This window comes from Thunnus albacares, chromosome 10 (genome assembly GCF_914725855.1).
Source record: "Thunnus albacares chromosome 10, fThuAlb1.1, whole genome shotgun sequence".
Classification (NCBI taxonomy): domain Eukaryota; kingdom Metazoa; phylum Chordata; class Actinopteri; order Scombriformes; family Scombridae; genus Thunnus; species Thunnus albacares.
This window is the reverse complement of record NC_058115.1, coordinates 4,893,092-4,908,000: the sequence shown is the minus strand read 5'-3', so window position 1 is coordinate 4,908,000 and position 14,909 is coordinate 4,893,092. Positions and strand designations below refer to the sequence as shown.

At 40.1% G+C, this 14,909-nt stretch overlaps 1 long non-coding RNA gene and 1 other non-coding gene across 2 annotated transcripts; both read left to right on the top strand.

The window, feature by feature from the left end:
- The first annotated feature begins 615 nt into the window (after positions 1-615).
- On the top strand, positions 616-3,601 carry LOC122990794. Its single transcript, XR_006405478.1, has 3 exons — positions 616-872; positions 2,252-2,329; positions 3,179-3,601. It is a non-coding gene; the product is annotated as an uncharacterized LOC122990794 (long non-coding RNA).
- Positions 3,602-13,861: 10,260 nt separating this feature from the next.
- trnal-aag lies at positions 13,862-13,943 on the top strand. The gene has a single exon. It is a non-coding gene; the product is annotated as a tRNA-Leu (tRNA).
- Positions 13,944-14,909: the final 966 nt, after the last annotated feature.

The window sequence follows — 14,909 nt, the reverse complement described above, 5'->3', positions numbered from 1 at the left end:
TTGCTATGGGGGTCCTTGCTCTGTTCCGATCTGGTTAGCAGCAGGAGCGACAACAGCTGTTAGCTGCTAGCTCCACTGTTAGCTAACGTTAATTCAACCCACCAACTTAATTCAAAATGAGTCAACTGATACGTCTTTTTACCATAAGTGTTGGCAATATAGGGACATTTGAGGGGATACAGTGATTTGCAACTTAAAAAGAATGTGAGAGGAGGGTTAAGGGTAAACTTCCTGCACTGGTGCTCCTCATGAAAAAATTGTAAGCAAACTTTTATATCTGAATCTACATTTCTATGACATATATTACTCAGAAGAAGCCCAAAGCCAAGGTTGTGGATAAAGGAGCCAAGTATTTTTGATGTCTAAATATGCATCATGTAATTTGGCTCATTGCATCTAATGCCATACAATGTTTATATGCTGCAAATACCCTGAGAGGTCTGCTATTTTAGCTTTTATACACTGGTGAGTCAATTAGCCGCTTCTTTTGTGTGCATGCACCTATGAATGTGATGCACCCCAGAGATAGTCCTTGAGAGACCAAGCACTGGCCTGAACTCTATTCTCCTCCTTTTCCTCCTTCCCTTCCTCCTCTGTTCCTCTGATCCAGGCAAATGGAAAATTGAAGAGGAGGAGGAGGAGGAAGGGGGAGATCAAACACATAGCAATCTAAAAAGAGAGGAAGAAATCCAATTAAGGACAGAAAAAGAAGGAAATGTATGCAATCAGATGATTTCCCCACCAAAGGCAACTATATAACAGGCTCTAAGACTCGTTGTTTATGCATCACAGGAAAGAAATAAAAGTCAGTAGAGAGAGACAGACCACAGCAGGAAAGGAGAGATGGCTGCATGGATAATTGGCTTTATAAAGTAAGTGAACGTCATTTCCAGTTCAGCGTAATATATCAGATTGTTTAGCTCACTGTAATTAATGTTCTCATCCCCCTATATCAGCCATAGTAAACATATAGATGATATTATTGTGAGCAGCAATTTCAACAAAACAGGTTATAGAATAAATTGAGTTTATTTCACTCCAGAGTAATTATGTATTAATTGATCCAGTCTTTATTTAAACAAGACTAAGACTCTACAGGCATTCTAGCAGCTCTGTAAGGCCATAGGCTACCTAGGCTGTACAGCAGTGCTTTGTGCTAAATGCTACCATGCTCACAATGACAATGCTAGCATGTTGATATTTAGGAAAGTTTACCATCTTAGTTTAGCATGCTAACATTGCTAATTAGCACTAAAGTTCAGCTGCAGTTGAACTCAGTGGGTTTGCAGCTAAGCTCAGTAGGTTTGCAAGTATTTGGTCATCGATCAAAGTATTGGACAAATTAAAATTTTGACCTGGATAAAAAGTAAAAGGATCACCAAAGTAACTACAATTCATCCTCGGTGGGATACATGTCTACACATGTCTTCTGCAAATTTCATGGTAACCATCCAATAGTTATCAAGACTTTTCATTAAAAAACAAAACCATCAACCTCATGGTGGCATTAGAGGAAAACTAAATCACTAAAGTCATTTGGCTTCATCCTCTGGGGACAATGAATATATCAAGACAAGAAAAACTGGTTCCAATGCAAACATGCATTACTCTGCTATGCAAATATCAACCATAGATGAACAACAGAAAAGCTCCCCAGAAGTGAAGGCAAAATGTTGCAATATAGGTCATTGACCCCGTCCAGTCCATGTACCTGAATGAAACATTGGCTAAATTAGAGAGACAACTTACAATATTCTAACTTTAGTTAGCTAAGTAATTGTCAATTACTTAGCTAACTAAAGTTAGCATATAGTGAAACACATAGCCTGGTAATTGATTATGATTTCAATTAGAAATTTTCAGGCAGTGTGACAGCTAGTTAACACTACTTTGATGTTAAATGATGAAAATGGCTAAGGCTGTAGGTAGCTAGTTACCAGCTGATTTCCCTTTCCATTGCGGCTTCTCGGCTCATGGCAGCAGGTTGAAGGGGTGTGTCACCATAAAAAGATGTCAGCTCCCACTTTCGCAATATTTTGGCTTCAGTTTTACATAGCTGGAGGAAGTGGCTCGTGGTGTATCTGCATATACAGTCAGTGGTACCAACAAACAGTAACGGTCGCAGATAACAACAAAAATATATGAATAGCCATTCAACGTATTTTCAGTTTTGTATAAATGGTTGGCTTAAACTGCTGAAATGGGATGAGGATGTTGGATTTGATTATTTTCAGCTCATTTTTCATTTCAGGGTGAGAAAATAGCTGAAAGCGACAGTGTGTTAACATGAAGAAGGGAAAAAAAGAGAGGAAGGAAGGAGTAGTCCCAGGTGAGCGGGAGAATATCTGTTCATTTGGAGTTGCACTGCCCCTCAGTGTCCCTTGTCTACTAGCCTTTGAGTGCCTCCACCCTGGAGACTTGAACGAAGGCTTTGGCGTGCATGTGTGTGTGTGTGTGTGTGTGTGTGTGTGATGAAGTAAGAGACCACATATATATTTAATCAAAGTGAATTCTGTGACTGCTTGTCGGTGTTCTCTGTGTATACCTGTGTGTGTATGGCAGAGTAGAGCAACTGCCAAGGTATTGTTATCTGTCACTGCACACTGTACAGCTCTTTTTGATACAGTTGTGAGCTTTCTCATATGTGAAAATCACTTTTCAGTATGACAGGATGGCAGTGTAAAAGTAGTTCTTTACCTTGATGTAGTGGAGGGTTGGTGCATCGAGCTCACTGCATGAAGCTCCAGTCGTCTGCCAGAAGTGAGAAAAAGTCATTGTCATTAGGGTTCTATAGCATTTTATTAAATCTGAATCACTTATCCAACCAGATTTTAACATTTCTAATAAAAGTAAAACAAAACCAGCTACAACTCAAAGGTTGAGATCTGAACTATGTATTTCTAGTGTTTTGCCCCTTTTCCTTGAGCAGTGTTAAGGTAGTGTCAATTAATATTTCACATTGAAAGCCTTCCAGTGGTTCAAATGGCATAAACACTATCTTTCCTGGTAGACTTTTAATTTGAAACATTTTGCCAGTCCTCATTATAGGTAGGGATGGATATCAAGAACTGGTACTAATTTAGCACTGGTTCCTGAGTGGTCAGTACCAAAATGTTGATAAACTCCTGGACAAATGGTGCTGCTATTGTTTATGTAACATTACTTCATTCTAACACAGCTGGCATAGGTGGCGGTAAATCGCCTTAATGATGGGAAAAAAGAAGAAGAAGAGGAAAGTGCTGCACAGCCAGTGGCAGGCCGAGGAGATTGCTGCCAACGAGGGCGAATCTGAGATGGAGGCAGGAGCAGGAGAGCTGTCTGGCTTGTCAGGCTTCCAAGATAATGTTTTGGCATCTGTGTTGGCAAAAAATGTTGCTGACACTAGATATCATCATGATATCACCAGCTAAGTAGTTACCACACATTAGCTCATAGGGCTACCTTGGCTTGTTTGTATTAGGCTGCTTTTTTTCCACAACGCCCAATCCATTGGTTGAAGAGTAGGTAGAATTTCAGTCAACCAAGATTTTCTTTGGATGACTACAGCTCTAATCATTATAAAAATAAGTCTGTAGTTATTAATTCAGGACAAAGCATTGGCTTTAAGCACTTCTAATTTAACTGTTATGTTCGTAAATAAATAACTGTTTAATCTTTTCATATTTGATAAGCAGTATCTATATCAATATTGGTATCAATAAAATCCTACCCATCCCTAATTATGGGACAGGGTTAAAAAAGGATGGGTTTTAGGACAGAGAAAGTGTTGATAAGGAATGTATTCATGCACAGGCCTTACAAGTTAAATAAGTCAATTATATGCGTGTGTAAACATTCACACACAAATTGGGATGGTTACGTAAGTGCTCATGTAAAAAGTAAAGAGGCTGTGATCAAAAAGTGGAGTTAATGAAGGTCGACACAGTAACTCAACCATCAGAAAACAGAGAGAGAGAGAGAAAGCGCTCCACAGAACTACAGACAGTGGATTGTCAGAGCTGCTCCACTGTCAAGAGGCAATGGGAATACATTAAAACACGGCTGTTAAGCGCTTTAATGACAGGCATCAAATGATGAAATAGACAAAAATAAAGCTTAATGCTCATGTCTGCAATGTGACTCGAAGTGATGAAAAGGTTTTTCTCCAACTGGATTTACGTTGGCCTCACAGAGTGGTGTAAAGTCTACTGGGGATTAAGTGCCTCAGTGACAGATGCTTTATGATGAAAAGATTTTTAAAACAGAAGATTTGTGATTAGTGGGAAATGTGAATATGATGAAAAGAATTAGAAATGTTTGGAAATACTAGAATGTGGTTTGTCAAAAATAATCACTGCTGCAGACAGGTGTTATGATTGTAATCGGTGACAGTGGAGGTTAGAGCAGTTGGGTTAAAAGTCTAAATACAGCCAGAAAATTCTGGTTAGAAAAGCAAATGAGAAATATTCTCCAAACATTGACAGCCAAACATGTTATTGTTCCATTGTTCCATTCCAAAATCAGCATTCTTCACTATTCTGGGAAGGCTTTCCACATGATTTTGCAACCTGGCTGCAGGGATTTACTTCCACTTAATCAAATGACCACTGCTGAGGTCACCTTCTGATGTTGGGTGATAAGGTTGATCTAGTTCCACCAGTTCCAGATCATCCCAAAGGTGTTGAGGTCAGGGCTCTGTGCGGGCCAATCAAGTTCTTCCATACCAAACTGGGAAAACCATTTCTTTACAAACCTGGGTCCATATTTTTCAAACTTTTAAGAATTACACTTAAGAATGCTCTAAAGTAGCAACTTAAAGGTCCAGTGTGTAGAATTTAGTGGTATCTAGCAGAATGGACTTGGCAGAAATGGAATATAATATTCGTCAGTATGTTTTAATTAGTGTATAATCCCGTGAAAATAAGAGTCGTTGTGTTTTTGTTACTTTAGAAGGAGTCCTTTATATGTACCATGGATGTATTATAAGAGCTGGATACCGAACTAAAAATGGCGCCCATTCAGTCCTCTAGGAATTGCTCGGCTGGCGCATACGCCAAAAAAAGTTTCTAGATTCCGGGTTTGCTTCCAGGTTGTGCAGCCCACTGAATATGCGCAGTGGTGTTTCCTCTACTGGCCCTGCCTGCAAGTTCCTGCTCGGCCCAAAGACTTTACATTGTGATGACATGGCTCTAGGAAAGATTTACAAATATAAAACCTCCCTCCTGGATCAAAAGTTCATAATAAAAAGAGTCATAATTGACGTTGTTTGCAGTTTGGGGTTTCCTGTCAACAGTTTTACAGACGTCTCTTTTGCAATGGTGGTCTATGGGGAAAATGCTTTTTGGGCCTCAGGGGGATTTTTTGCTGCAATATCGCAAGTGGCCACTGGGAAAAATTGGCTGCAAAGCTGAGCAGCGGCGCCCTCTCCAGCTCTTGTTATACATCCATGATATGTACATAGGGAGCAGGTCCTCTTCTACAGAGCCCACCATGTTGCACTGCCATGTTTCTACAGTAGCCCAGAATGGACAAACCAAACATTGGCTCTAGAGAGGGCCATTTGCGTTTTTTGCGGGTTTCATGGTCACCGTAGGTTCTCCTACATGCTTGGAAGGGGAGGGTGAGGGGAGAGGTATTCGTTTGGTTGCAATCTGCAACCTCGCCACTAGATGCCACTAAATCCTAAACGCTGGTCCTTTAAGAGTAAAATAGTACCTCACTGAGTGTGAAAAATAAGACGTTTCTCAAATCACTTACTCCCCCTTATAGCAAAGTATAAAAGTAACTTTTAAGAGCAGCTCTCCAGTGATAACTATTTGTCATGTACTTGGCCACTTGGTGGGTGTACTGCTGAGGGCCAAAGAAAGTGCAATGTCAAGTGTGAAGTTATTTGGGCACATGACATGTTTAATGAACTTTGAATAAACAAGAAAACAGTGAGCCGCTCAGCTCCTTGTCTGAGTGCAGCGGGGGCTGTTTGATATAAACTCTGTCACATCACAGCGGGGTGGGACTTCTGGGCTCTGACTTGCTGAGCGGGACAAAGGCATGAGCCCTGCTCAGTTAAACTGCCTGAGAGAGAAGAACACACTGGAGAAAAAAAACAAAGGAGGAGGCAGTAAAACCTTGACAATAGGAGCACAGACAGGTTTGATTGGCAGCAGAATCAACCAATGGAACGCCGTAAACTGCTTCTACGGTTCAACCTTAGTTTAGTCCCACTGGTGAAGTTTCTGTCTGGATTAAAACCATTTAAATTATTAATTCCTTATCATTTTAATTGATGCATTTGTCAATTGATATAACTATATATATGTATATATATATATATATATATATATATATATATATATGGTTCTTGAGAACCAGTACACCTGTTTTGCAGAGTTGTTACATTATTCACAGTTGGCAGATGCATTGGTTGTCAGTAGAAGGTCATATTACTGAGTTATTAATAGGTACTCATTTGATTAAATTTATGGCGTTCCATAACAACCTCTGAAAGTACTAACAACCCCGTGACCCACGGAGAATTATATGGATTTAACAAAATGGCTCACTTGAGTGGAACTGTAAGAGACGTACGATGAATCATAAGTTTTCACTGCAGCTTACAGAACTGAGATGAGGTGAGAAAAGAAAAGAGAAAAGAAAACCATATATCTGATTGCTATAAAATAATGTGATGAAAACTTCAAACAGACTTCGATTCAATAAAATAAATTAAAAATCAAAGGTGTCATATTTTTTGTCATGAACCTTATGTCTGTGTGAATTCTAGATAACAGGTTTTTAGTGACAGATGTCACTAGATGAAAAGAGTCACAGTCATAAAGGACACAGCCAATGCATAATCGGAATATGATGAATAGGTTTGGCTTTTGATAAAACATGCAGGCTCAGGGACGTTACAATACTAATACAGAGGAAAAAGGATCAGGTGGCAGTATGAGAAATATGTTTGAGGACTGGAATGCATGTCTTTGATTATGCCCTATCATTTGCCTCTTTTAAAGCTTTTTAGTTCTTTGTCTGTTCTGGTAACATTTTAGATGCATATGGCTTTTTTTCAGTGTTTTTCTATCCATGTATTTTTTAGATTAACAATTTTAACAGCTTTTCTAGTTGAGCATATTTCTTGTTTTGAGCTCCTTTTTTTTCTGTCAAGCTTTCAACCATTCAGGTACCTTTTTTTATTAGTGGAGTTAACAGCTTTTCAAGTGTCATTTATTACTTTATGTGCCAGCAAATGGCATTAGTGTTTTGTACATAGTACAGGTCACTGAGTTTGTCATATCCTCTTGGCTACTGTCATTATGACATGCAGACATTTGCACACAAATATTGGCACACACACACACACACACACACACACACACACACACACACACACACACTTACACACTTACACACAAATATACATTCACACATGCCAATGCCAAGGTGCAAATAAGTGACTCTCTTCTTTGCCTAAAACACACATGCACACTTACATACAACACCATCCATTAGAGGCAGACAGGTGACAGCAGGCAGTGGTGGCATATTGTGACAAGAATGACACCTACTTTAATCACAGAGGACACACACACACACACATGCTCACATACACAGCTATACTCTGATAAAAAGGACGGAACAGGATGAACAGTATAGCAAGAGGTGGTGGAGGAAAGGGGGGAGGGCAGAGGAGAGAGGTAGATGGAGAGAAAAGATCGCACATTACAGTGACTTAGAGGAGGGATGAGGAGATAGAAGCAGCTCAGCAGAGATGAGAGGCAACAAATGAGAAGACGAGGGACCAAACAAAAGAAGACAAGGGAATTTCCCGCTGGAGAAGGCAGGGCAAGACAAGAGAAGACAAGTGGAAGCAGAATGGGGAAAGAGACAGCTGTATGATTCACCTCTTTCCAAATGAAATGTACCAGATGTTAAGCTGTCAGGTGTTATGAACCTGTCTGCTCCTACTGTGTCCTCTGTCATCTGCCGCCAGCGAGAAAGACAGCAGCTGGCTCTCAAGTTTGATCGTTTCTTTTCTTCTTTACCTTTTATGTTTTCGTCATCATAACATCTTTTCTTATCTCCTCTTTCCTGCCCTGCTGCCCTCTGAAGTTTTGAGTTTCACCTTCTCTTCTCTTCGTGTCAAACAAAGGGAAAGGGCTCTGTGTTTTTAGCCATGTCAGTGCCGGGAAGAGGGCAATGACGGTTGATGTAAACATTTCAGTAATGCATAGTGATTCCCTGACTTTTACTATAGCACCACCATAAGGTTGGTTTTCATTTTAAGGGAAATATCTGAAAAAGTATATGATGAATTGTAATGAAATTTGTTCATGATAGCCAAGGTAGCCAGGAGATGAATCCTATTGACTTTGGTGATCCCCTGAATTTTGCAAGTACAGTTCTTAAAAAAATGTAACTATTATCGTCCCCTAACCTTAACACTGTGGTTGTTATTGTTGCCATGATGGGGAAGGTGGCCTAACTTTAAGGAAGTTGTAACTTTAAACCACGTCACATGTTTCTCTAACCTTAATAAAGTGTTCATTTTAACACAAACCATGATCTTTCCCTAAACCTAACCAAGTGTTTTGCCTAAACCAAACCAGACCTTAACAACAGCATTGTCACATGATAAAACATCATTATTTTTTAAAAGTGATTTGTAACGGTTTGGAAAGCACAAACAAATGACATATTCATGCTATAAATCAAAGTGATCCATTGCTGTTTATCTAATTTTAGGATTAAGATAATTGTGATATGTCTCAAGAAGGGACCCTATTCTTGCCACTAAAAGTTGTTTGCAAAAGGTTTTCAGGCACCCTTGGACTTCCATGTTTTTGGGCTCATTGAACATCCATCTCTGGCTCACCTGGATGACTTCTGGCTAACATCTAGCACACATAAATGGAAGAGGCCCAAATTGTGATAGTACAAAGAGTTATTTCTGAGTATTTGTAATGTTTAGTGTGAAAAAAGAACCTGTCAGGGTGTCATGTGACCTGCAATTCCAACTGTGGCCACTACGCTAAAATTGTCTGATAGAACAGCACTGTTCTTTGGAGCTCAGTCCAAATGCACATCAGTAAATTATTACATCACTGGCCTTAACTCCATGTCAGTTCAGTCATGCATTCTTAAGGCTTCAGTATGCTGTAAAAGAGGTGCTTATTAAATCATGTGTCTTAACATCCCTCCTCCTTCACCTTTCCAAAGTTGGAATCTGACAATCATGCCCACCTCATGTAGTGACTGGCCAGGTGTAAGGAGGTGTCAAAGCAGGCCAAGTTTGAATTCACAAGCTTTCTTTTGTCATTCTTCACATTCCTTCCAGCTCTTTCTGTGGTTAGCACCTAGTTATCAATGGCTGTGACTCTCTATGAGGACAGAGTCTTCACCCGCTTATAAGTGGTTCCATTTGGAACAGCACTAGCTGATACTTCATACAACCGAGTTCATTTAAAGCATACTGAGACATTGTATTCTGTAAGTTTAGTCTGTTAAGACTGTTCCATGCAGTGATTTCGGGGGTAGCAAACCAACCATATGCCCCTCAGGATCAGTCTGTTTTTGACTGTACTGTAATAGCAGCCTCTCTGCCAGATTAGTCAGTCTCACCTTTTCTGGTTTGTTCTCAACTCCTGTTCTCTCCTTCCACTCTTCTTTTAGTACTGAATAGAGTAACATGCCTTGAGCTTTCCTCTCCCCTCTTCTGTCTCTGATCCTATATTTTTCTCTGCCTCACTTGTCTCTACTATCTTCTGTGTTCTGATTACAGCAGGAAAACAGAAATCTGTCTTCAGCTTCTGCTTTTGTTGTCCTGTTATTTCCTTGACTTTCTTCTCTCTGACATCCTTTCTGCTTTCTTTTTCTGTACCACTCTTGTCGTCATCTCTTTCATTCTGTTCTTCCTTGCTTTTAGTAGGGTTTTTTAGGGGTGGGGGGATGGGGGGGTGGGGGGTGGATCCTCTGTGTTTTGATCCTGCCATCAAACATTTTTTTTTTTATTTTTATTTTTTATCAAACGTTGGAAGCACAACAAAAATACATTGCAACTATAAAAACATATAAAAGTATTTCAAAAGTGCTAGAAAATGTTTAAGTTGTTATTTATGTTGGTGTTGGCTAATGGTGGCCGCAATATGTGCACACAACAATCATAGAACCGAAGCATACAGGTTGGAAAAACTGTTTGACATTTCAGTTAGGGATATGGTGGACAGAATATTTTGCAAACAAGATGAAGAAGACCAATCTGTATTCAATCAAAGTCTTCTTTTTTGTATTTCATGTTTGTGTAGGAGAGATTGAAAACCATCTTCGGTCAAAATATGAGAGCAGGTTGTTGCTCCTCTTCAGCCCTCTGTCATCCGCTGCAAATGTGAAACATAGCAACCTGTTCTCGCCTCCTCTGCTCTTCATTCAAGCCCTTCCCTCCTCTGCCCACATATCCTCTCTCACCTGATAGGACTATGAGAACAACCTGTTGACACTTTGCCCCTTTCTGACAAACTCTCCTGACCTTGCCTCAACTCTTCATTCCCTGTCCGCCTCTCCCCAGCACTCTCTTCTCACCTTCTTCATTGTCCTCCCTTGCCCCATGCTCTCTCATTAGTCTTCTTCATGACACACACACACACACACACACACACACACACACACACACACTGGGTTAGGTATAACTTTATTATGAATAGTTTCTGATTTAAATGGAATTATATATTTAATGTGAAAGGGGTCACCATGATGATAAGAGAATTAATACCCAACTCTGCAGCCCTACAGAGCTCTTAGGTCTATTTTAACTCATTGTTTTTATAGAACTGTATGGTTAAGTCCACCTTTCTCAAGAGCTCTGTTTCCAACAGAAGGAGGTAGCTATTTTAAGCAAAAAAAAAAGCCAAGATTTTTACAGAAATAAAAGAATGGGATGTTAATCCAAACTATTCTAAAATGACCATTTTCATTAAAAACCTTAAATACCTACATATTACTTCTTCTCTAATCCAGACATCTAAAGTATCTAAATACAGCTATTCGTTAATAGCTCAATCTGTTCGCTTAATTCTAATTCTAAAAATAATAAAATAATAAAAAACAACATTATTTATCATTAATAGCTAATTCTGTACACGCTAGTCATTATTTCTGGTAATTCTTTTCTAATCTAAAAACCAAAGTATCTACTGATTCAGTTATGTGTAGGTAAGAGTTAAATTGGCCTTTCCCCATCTATCTTAAGTGCAGGTACAGAAAGCAAAATTTCCTTACATGAATGCATAGCTGTGGCATTCTTTGAGCTATGTAAATAGCATTTCCGGGTTCTGTTGCAGAAGTAGGAAATCCTCATTTCAAATGCCATTGAAAAGTAATGGTAATAATTAAACATCCAGCCTTGGAACACAACCTTGCTCAACAGTATGTTATGTTTTTTACTTGGCAGGACGGTATTTAAAAAAAAAAAAAAGCTCTTCAATATGCCTTTTTTCAGGGGCCTTAACAAACCTCATTTCCTATAAGCCCTAGACCATTACAGGTTAAAAGTCACAGCTTGACAAAAGAGGTGAGGCCATTGGCAAAACAAGAGGTTGTGGTTAGCTCAGACATGTCTGTAATAACAGTAGTATAGTGAAGACTGAACAGTGTAGAGAATTTTAGACAGCAGAGATTACCACTACAGAGGTAGAAAAATTCACTTTAGATGGGTGTTTGTGAATACTATCGAAATGGACAAAACCAAGCTATGAAGTAAGTTAATTTCTCTTCCTATCATTGTGAAGCAGAATTCACCAAGCGTTGGATTGTTCACCCACTAATAGGGAACGTGAACTGGGTTTAGACCGTCGTGAGACAGGTTAGTAAGTCATTTTAATGAGGTGCAGTTTTTTGTATTGGACAAGTTAAATGAAAATAAAATTGTATTGTATATTGACCACAATGGAGCAGATATCAATAGTGGCCAAAGGTTAATATATATACACCTGGGTAATTTCCCTCAATAATGTTGGATAGTAGCATTGTACCTTTTTTGCCATCGCTATGAACACTGAATGTTAAAAAATTGATTGATTTTCAGTTTTCTCTTTTGGAAATACCAAAGGTCAAACATTACCTCTCAGAAGTGGGGGTAGTGTGGCACTAAGGAACTGGATTTATGCTTTAGTCTCAATGGAGGAATCTTCTGAGAGACTGTCAGTGAAAATACAAAAAAATATCTCATGTTATGACTTAATTCACCATTCTGTGAACGGGAAGATGAATGATGAGTTCCAGAAATTCTCTGTGCCCCTACTCTATGTTTTCTGTCGATTTCACATTGAAAGCAGTCAAATTGTGACAAGCTCCTCCTCTCTGCAAGTCTGCTTGATTTTGCATAAATTCCCAAACCACATAAGGATAAGAAATCAGTTTGAAATCATGAAATGCAGGTGCAAGCTCTCACATTAACAACAGAGAGCAGAGTGGCGCAGCGGAAGCGTGCTGGGCCCATAACCCAGAGGTCGATGGATCGAAACCATCCTCTGCTAATTGTCAATTGTTTTCATTCAGGAAGGCTCCATGCAGTCTCCATCTTATCCATCCATGCGCAAATTGACAAATTTTCAGAGATGTCCTGCCCTTTTGCTGCTGTAGTGGACACCATAATTATGTTGCAAGCAACTGATGCAATATAAGCTGTTGCAGGCTTTGACTAGACAATTTTCATTGGTAAATACTTGACAGATCTGTGATTGCAGCTGTGAAAAAGCCTCAATGGCAGATAGTGTGGCCGAGTGGTCTAAGGTTCTGGATTAAGCCTCAGTTCTCTCAGTGGGCGTGGGATTGAATCCCACCCCTGTCAGTCAAATGTTTGTACTTTGTTGTTCAGGTAACCATCAGAAGCAGTCTTTACTAACTGAAAGTGTGGCAGGGTGGTCTAAGGCTCCAGTCTCTCAGGGTCATGGTTTTGAATCCCACCACTGCCAGTCAGACATTCATCCTTCGTTGTCCCAGGTAACCATGGAAAATATTCTTTGCTAACTGGAAGTGTTCTCTCAGGCTACCTGCAGTCTCTATCAGCATGGGTTCAAAATCCGCCACTGTGGCCTTCAGCTCTTGGAAGTTGGAATTTTTAGCCATAAACACAGGATAACAGTGGTAAGATGGGAAAAGTCATTTAAAATTCCAAGAAAGGTCTCATGCAATTGCTTGACTGTGCATACCGTTAAAGGGAAACCGATGAATTCTTAAACCTAAATGTGCATCTACTCAGTGCTTTTCCATCACTATTTTCAGAATGAAAGAATTCACATTCTTATAACAAGGTTATATTTCAGACTGAAACATTTCCACTTTGGCCCATTGCTTCAAGTAGATTTGCATAGGAAGAGCCAATCTGATCGTCCTTTCTGGAGGTCCACTTGATTTAACAAAAGTCTCCAGGTGCTCTGAGACTGGTTTGAAATCAGGGAAATATGGGTGAAAGGACAGCATTACTAACAGAGAGCAGAGTGGCGCAGCAGAAGCGTGCTGGGCCCATAACCCAGAGGTCGATGGATCGAAACCATCCTCTGCTAATCATACCTTTTGACATCCAGCAAGGCTCCATGCAGTCTTCATGTTATGCAGTCCCACCGTTGCCAGTCAGACATTTTGTCCTTCATTGTTCAAGTAAACCTGTCAAGTACATGGCCAGGCAAAGATGATTAAACTGTCCCTTTCGGGCCACTGTATATATTAGACTTGTACCACAAAATGCCCGGCAACATCCTCTGGTGATCATGAACCCGATATCAGTGGTGTCCAAAGTTGAATATTAGAGTTTTCATGACTTAGAAATAGTGCTGGTCAAAGCAGAGACACCTGGGAAATTCCTGCTGTTAAAGAAACCTACCTGTCAGGTAGTGTGGCCGAGTGGTCTAAGGCGCTGGATTAAGGCTCCAGTCCCTCAGGGGGCGTGGGTTCGAATCCCACCACTGCCAGTCAGGCGTTTGCACTTCATCTGTCAGCTAACCTTTGAATACAGTCATTGCCAACATTGAAAGTGTTGTCTCAGGCTACTTGCAGTCTCTATCAGCATGGGTTCAAAATCCACCACTGTGGCCTTCAGAAGTTGGAATTTCTAGCCATAAACACAGGGTAACATGTGGAAAGTCACTTAAAATTTCCAGCAAGGTCTCTTGTCATTGCTTGACTGCGCATACAGTTAAAGGGAAGCCGATCAATTCTTAAACCAGAATGTGCACCTACTCAGTGCTTTTCCATCAGTGTTTTCAGAATGAAAGAATTCACGTTCTTATGACAAGGTTATATTTCAGATTGAAACATTTCCACTTTGGTGTATTGCTTCCAAGTAGATTTGCATAGGAAGAGCAGTTGCCAATCTGGTCCTCCTTTTTGGAAGTCCACTTGATTTAACAAAAGTCTCCAGGTGCTCTGACATTGGTTTTTAAATCAGGGAAATGTGGATGAAAGCCCTAGCTTCCTTAATGAAGAGCAGAGTGGCGCAGCGGAAGCGTGCTGGGCCCATAACCCAGAGGTCGATGGATCGAAACCATCCTCTGCTAATCATACCTTTTGACATCCAGCAAGGCTCCATGCAGTCTTCATGTCATGCAGTCCCACCGCTGCCAGTCAGACATTTTGTCCTTCATTGTTCAAGAAAAATTGTCAGTACATGGCCAGGTGAACATGATTAAACTATCCTGTTCGTATTAGACTTGTATCAAATATTGCCCGGCAACATCCTCTGGTGATCATGAACCCGATATCAGTGATGTCCAAAGGTGAATTTCCTGCTCTTCATTCATCTACAACATCCTCTGCTAACTGAAAATGTTGTCAGCCAGTAGGACTCCATGCAGTTGCTTTTTATATGGACGTGTGGGTTTTAATTCCACCGCTTCAGTTTCTGGTGGCCTTCAGCTCCTGTTACTTGGCATTTCTAG